Source organism: Mus caroli, unplaced genomic scaffold (assembly GCF_978045245.1).
Source record: "Mus caroli unplaced genomic scaffold, Mus_caroli_1 scaffold_4, whole genome shotgun sequence".
Lineage (NCBI taxonomy): Eukaryota > Metazoa > Chordata > Mammalia > Rodentia > Muridae > Mus > Mus caroli.
In genome coordinates this window covers 27,546,826-27,553,602 of record NW_028227259.1, presented here as the reverse complement: position 1 = coordinate 27,553,602, position 6,777 = coordinate 27,546,826, and the positions used below count along the sequence as shown (strand labels likewise).

Here is a 6,777-nt window from a genome sequence, read left to right as displayed (position 1 = left end):
TGCCTTCTAGATCACAGGCCTGCCAGGCCCATGAAGAAGCCACTTTATCTTCTGATAAGTAAAACACTCTAGAGTCCAAATTCCTGGCTTACAACTATCTGGTAGAGCTGGTGGAAAAGCAGGAAGGGACATGCTTTCCCAAGTCCAGAACTTAGGCCACCAGAGTGAGAGCAGCCTGTCCTATGGCTGCAACACCCAGTAAAGCCCCATGACAGCACCGTCCAATCAACTGTGAAATGAATGCTGAGGAGGACATGTTGTCTCAGAGGCCAGCTGCAGAGGAAACAAGTTAAGTGACATATATAAGCTGCAGTCTTCAGGGTCTCTTCTCCTCGTTCCTCAGGCATTCAGTGAGACCTGACTGTACAAAGACAGAGAATCTTCCAGTACAGTATGCTGACCATATCGGGGAAGGACTCCCAACTCCTCCATGTACCCACCTGACTGTCCCACTATATATACAATACAGTCACCACAAAAAAAAATAATAATTTTAATTTGGCAACATGAAACTTCTGTAAACTGGACCAGCTCCAAAAACATTAATACTAAAGTAGTCCCTTCACCAAATATATACCTGAGATTAGCTGCTCATGAAAGTTTAAAGGCACCACTCCAGCATTACATGTCCACTTTTGATTTTCCCTGGACAAGAGTCTTGGGATTTGTAGAAGCCAGCAAGAACTCGAGGTATATTGCTGTGGGTAAGTTTGTCAGCTGTGCAGATGATCCCAGCTACAGGCCAACCAGTTATCTAAAGAGTATGCACCTAAGGCTTATACTGTTCAGCTCTGAGGAAGGCTTGATTCACAGTGAAGAGGTGGAACCGGAAGACAGGACAGAGATGTACAGCATTCATTCCTCCAAATCCGCCAGGCCTGACTTATGGTCTCCACAAGCAGCCGTCCACTTCCTTAGGGCTTAGGTCCTCCCTAGACTAGCTCTGATCCAGAGGAAGTATTGGGATTTTACGAGTCAGCAACTGTTCTGGTGACTCCACAGGCGCCCAGGTCTTTTGGAATAAGGACTGTGACTGGACTGGATGCATTTGCAATCCCGTTGGTCTGTGTACTTCTTGAAATGTGCCTCTTAATCTGCTTCAAGTGCCAGTCTGCTCCATCATCGAAGCCTGAAAGTGACCTAGGCCCTCTTTGTGACAGAAGTTGAGGGAACGCTCTGGAGAGAGGCCATTGGGTTGGGTGGCTACTGGGTGGGGATGTGGATGGGCAGGCACAGAGGATGGGTATGCCCTGGGGTGAAAATGACTGGCTGATCACTGAGGAGTGTATGGAGACCCTGTCTGCAGCATCACACTGTGGGGTGGGAAAGCAGATGAACCAAAAGTCATTCCTGAACTCAGAGATGGTGGTGGAGTTCCATAAAGATAGACACTGGTTGACAGTGAGTTCTGCCACTTGGGAGCTGCATCATGGTTGTCGAGATCTAGAATTTTGGGGGACTCTCTGGCCTCTCCACAGATTCGTCCATCTTTTCTTCTTCTGGACCAGAATTGTGTCCATCAGGAGGAACAACCTTAGCAGTCACTGCATCCATTTGAGTTGGAGGAGTTAAGGCAGAATTTAGTGTCTCACAACCTTGCAGACTAGACAGGACATTCTTCTCTGGGAAGAGGGAGCATGGAGGGTGACTCTCTGGGGGTCCACTTGGGCTTCTCTGGGAAGGGAGAGATCTCTGCCGATCAGAAAAGCCCTGTGGACATTTATAATGAGGAGTCCTCTGATAGGGGTGGTAGGAAGGCAGAGAAGAAGGCTGGTAGGTATATCTCATTCCTTGCTGAGGATGGTACCTAGGAAAGAGTCCAGGTTGGGGACCATTATCCTGGAACCCCCTGGGAGGAAAGGACTGAGGCTGTGATCCTGAGGACTTTCCTCCCATCATAGAGCCCAAGCCTTGCAAACTTGGACTCATAGAGTACTGTGTAGCTGAGTTAGAGTATTCTATGCCAGGCATGTATAAGGGAGAAAACTGGTTCACCTTGCCAGCCATCCAACCGGGATCTGTGCAAAGAGGTGTAGTAGCATTCGGTCCTATGCATAGCATGGCTTCTTGCAATGTTTTACCCCTGGGGCAGATTGGCTTTTCTGGACCACTACCATCAAGGCCCTTCCCCTCTGACCTACAGGGAGATGCTTCACCAAGGACCTCATTTTCAGGTAGATTCCCCATCTCTGCCACTATGGAGAAGTCTCTCAAACAGCCTTGCACAGCTGGGCTGCTGTAGCTATTGTCCAAAGGCCAGGTGTTCTTGTTCTTTGATGTGTTAGAAGTGTCTGCAGAGTCTGAAGCATCACTATTGAGTCAGAAGTCCTCTGTTTCCCTTTCTTGTGGTGAGCTTTGCCTGGTACCGCTGGCTTGCAAGGGAGGTGCAGGGTGAAGTAGTTGTTTGAGGTATACCCCCTCTGAAGAACAAATGCTTGCTGCTTTCTCTTCATGTCCAGGCAAAGGCTTGGGTCTTCCTCAGGCTCTTGTGTTTCAGTCATCTCCTGTGTACTCCCAGGGTTGTCCAATGCAGTCTCGGGCTCTGACACACATACTGATGACGAATGAGCTACCTTTGGAGAGGGACCAGTTATTGGGGAGGAGTGCGCTGGAGGGGGGTGGTAAGGCATACCTGGGGGAAAGACTCCGGAGGGGAGTTGCTTCATGGCAATCATTTCAGGGCTGTCCATCATGGATTCCCTACTTGTGCCCCCCGGGGCACCTGGGAGGGCCCTCTGAATCCAGGACTTGGTGCTGGAGTTGGAGGTGTCTGCAAACCATGTCCATCAGACTTACAGGGTGGCTGCATATACCCTGAGGAAGGAACACCATGAGGTAGAAAGCTTGACTGTTTAGTCCACTGGTTTGGTGGGATAGGTAGTCTCATCACTTTCGGCCATCCATCACATGACCAATGGTATGAGGGTGGTGAGAGGGTCCTGGACCCAGGTGGGGCTTCTCAACTGGCCCCAAACATCCAGGGTTTACAGTACCATGGTTCCCATTCCAAACAGCAGGGTGTCCTCGATTTAGATACTTGTATGAATGATAAATATGACCAGGAGGAATTTCAGACCTTTCAGGAAAGTCTGGGGGTCGGGCTGGAGTCCCACCATGCCTAGAAGGAATAAATCCTGCCTGGAATGGAGCTGGTGGATACATGTTTCCAACTTGACTGTGACAATTCATCTGCCCAAGCTGTAAGGATGGGACATGTGACACCATATTGGAAAGGTCTGAAGCACTGAGCAGGGATCCCCAATGGTTACTAATTCCAACTGGAGACTGTATAGCAAAGGTTGGGTGTTGCAAGGGCTCCTCTGGGGGCACCTCTGGAATTCGAGAGGAGCCATGTAAGTTGATGGGTTTTGATCCTTGAAGAGAGCCAAACGTTCCTGGTGCTGCTGGCTTCATCTGGTTTAAAAGGGATGCGTGGCTAGGCACCCTACCACAATGCAGGGGGCAAGAAAAGCCTTGGCCATTTGATGTGCCGACCTCTGGAGGGAGTTGTATGGAACTGCTGCTCTGATTGTCCCCTGAGGAGGCAGCTTAGTGTGCTGCGGGCAATGATTTTCCCCCATTCTTTACTGGTGGGTGTTTCCTGCTGTACACTTCTGTGTTTCTTGAGAGAGTCCAAACATGGCTTCCACTATTTCTACCAGACTGACTCCTTCTTTTTTAGCATTTTTCATCCTCTTTGATCCAAAATTCTTCATCTGTGTCTCCATCTTCACCAGGAAAGTGTTTTGTCATGGCCCGATGGAAACACTGCTCTAAATTGTCAGACATCTTGGTATATTCATTACTGTCACCATTGTATTTTCGGCAATTTTTGAACATGGTCTTCGTGACATTTACAAATTCCTCCTTGGTACAATATGAACCTCCATTTAATTTCTTCTCCATGCTTGAAATATCCATGGGGGTCTTAATAATCTGGTAATAGTTGGGGGCATAAGATTCATCCACAGTTTCCAAGAAGGGCCAGGAATTCTTGTGAGCCTTCGCCACATCTAGAACTTTTACATGGCTGTGAAATCGTCATCCAATTAAAAGAGGTCCTTGGTCTTCTTCCATTCCCTCATAGGAGAATTCAGATCCAAATGGGAAAGTTCTGGGGGTAGCTCCTTGCCTTTAGCCAATAGCCATGCTCATTCTTCCCTGAGCTTTCTCCTCTTAGCCCAGACTTCCACTGCCTTGACCTTTTTCCTCCTTTTCCTGCATTCTCTCCTCCTTTAACATCTGATCTTGCTCCTTCTTCTGCACTGCAAGAAAGATCGGTCGTTCCTCCTCCTCCCCCCTGTGCTTCTGTTTTTCTATCTTGGTGAGCATGGGAGTATCCTCTAGCTTGATGAATTGGATGGGCAGGTGGACAGATATAAACCTGTGTTGCAGCTCTGGCTTTGTGCCCTGTGGACATTTTCCCTTCTGAGCAATCATGTTGCAGATTTCAGGCAGGAAGTCCTGCTAAGGAGCTTGTAGAGTTACTGCTCTTGGAGAGAGGTCGGCTCTCAGGAAGCTCTCAGTAACCTGTCTCCATTCTTCTGTTAGACACAGGATCCACCAAGTACCTTGGCCTGCCCCTCCGGATCCATTTCTTTTGTGTAGGTCAGACGTCAAGGAGTTTTCTTCCTGCTTTTCACTGGATATAATCTCCTCCTGTAGTTTTTTTTTTGTTTTTTTTTTTTTTTTTTCATTTTTCAGGCCTTCCTCTTCTTTTGTCTGTTTTTCCTGGAACATTTGAGACATTTTTTTTTTTTTTTTTTGCCTTTCACTTTCCCTACTCAAGGAGAGTTCTCCATTGGACCTTCCGTGTACTAGGTCTTCTTTGTACATTTGTGTCCCATAGAAGTACCAGTACAGTGCACCTGAATTGTCTTCACCTAGAGGTTCAACTCAGAGACTGTCTGCATCCAGACCCTTGAGAAGATCAAAGACATCATCTGCAACAAGCGGGTAATCACAGAGGAGATGCAGGATCTCTACTCATGTACGCAGAGGAAGGTTTGAAAACTGGGATCTCTCAGAGGATTGGGCTTTCCTTCTTCAAGCTCACAACCTTAGTTAACAATATCTTCCAAGTAGCTGTGGAATGTCTGAGACGTGATACCTCTTCGCTAATAGCAGCCTTGAAGCAGGCAGGCAATCAGATCACTGATAAATACCAAGTCATCTCTGTGAAGAGCTGCCTCTAACTCCTCGATCTCAAAGTTGAGCAGGCATAACGCCTTGTGAAAGAACAAGCAGAATTGTGCGATGGCTGGGTCTTCCCACCAGGAGCAGAGCACGCCCAGCATGGCCATGCAGCCTTCCTCTGGGCACATCTCCCTGCTGTGATTACTCACTCACTCTTGCTTGCTTCAATCTTGCTTGCTAGCTCCAACTCTGGCCATGGGGCAGCGCCTCTCACTCAGCAAATGTCAGCTCCCTCAGCTTAGCAAGAGCTCAAGCAGAGGCGGGCCAGGACAGGGGTAGTGCACTGGGGGAGTAGCTTGCAAACTCGCTCAAGCAGCCGCATGCTTGCCCCCTCCCTCAATGGCTGTCCCAACATCTGATTTAGTTATGGTTTTACTGCTAGGAACAGACACTATGACTAGGGCAAGACTTATAAAAACATTTCATTGGGGCGGGCTTACACGTTCAGAGGCTCAGTCAATTATCATCAAGCATGGCAGCATCCACACAGGCATGGCACGAGCAGAGCTGACAGTTCCACATCTTCACCCAAAGGCTGCTAGTAAAAGACCCATTTCCAGGCACCTAGGATGAGAATATTAAGCCCACACACACAGTGACATGCCTACTGCAAACAGGTCACACCTATTCCAACAATGCTACCCATCCAAATGGTGCCACTCTCTGGTACAAGAGTATACAAACCATCACAACTTGGAAGCATATTATGGCAAAAGCATGAAATAGACTGACGGCTGCCATGTAACAAATTTCCTACAGATATGGTAAGGGGGCAAGCCTTACCAGAGAGAACTTTGTATCATTAGGAAAGATGTCTGCATGATGTTAGCATGTTTATACAAGGTCCATGGCCTCAACAGGAGCACTTTCAAGGAGGACAGAGAATGTGTGTTTTACTTGAAATAAAGGGCTTCAGCACTGTTGCTCAGACTGGTCGGTGCCGATTTCACCTCACTCTATCCATGCAGAGGAACCCAAGTTGTCCTCCCACATTCCTTTTGAGCAAGGTATAGGCACAAAAAGACCAGGACGCAGAGCTGGTTTCCAATTCCTGAGTTATGCTCAATTTTTAACTAATGTTTAAACAAATACAGTGTGGTCACTTATTATTGATAGTCTTCACATCTTACTGAGGGCACCAATTGCTTGACTACAACCAACTCTCTAAAAAGTCTGCGCCCTGGGACATATATCAAGATCAATCTGGCATGGAGGTGCATGCACACTTTCCTGTACTGAACATAAAAAGGTGGAGGTAGAAGTTTGATGTATGGTAAATTGGCCACCAAGTTCACATTGTGCTCCTGGATTTCATCTCAGGACAAGGATGTGGAGAGTCGCTGATGGCTTCTGTCTAGCCCCTTGAAAGGTTCTCTGAGCTTTGGCCTCAGCACTTAATACTTCCTGCTGGGTCAGCAACACTAAAGGAAGCTAAGATTTTCATAGGCACAGTATCACACTACCAGCAGTGGATATTAATCAGTTGTTCAGATGATGATACTCACTTTCATTTTTTCCTAATGTGGGCTAAGGGAAACAGAGAACATAGTCCTTAGAATGGAAAGATCATTCTCACTTCTC

At 47.5% G+C, this 6,777-nt stretch overlaps 1 pseudogene; it reads right to left on the bottom strand.

Annotated features, from left to right (window-relative positions):
• Positions 1-937: 937 nt before the first annotated feature.
• On the bottom strand, positions 938-5,324 carry LOC147005084 (chromatin remodeling regulator CECR2 pseudogene; annotated as a pseudogene).
• Positions 5,325-6,777: the final 1,453 nt, after the last annotated feature.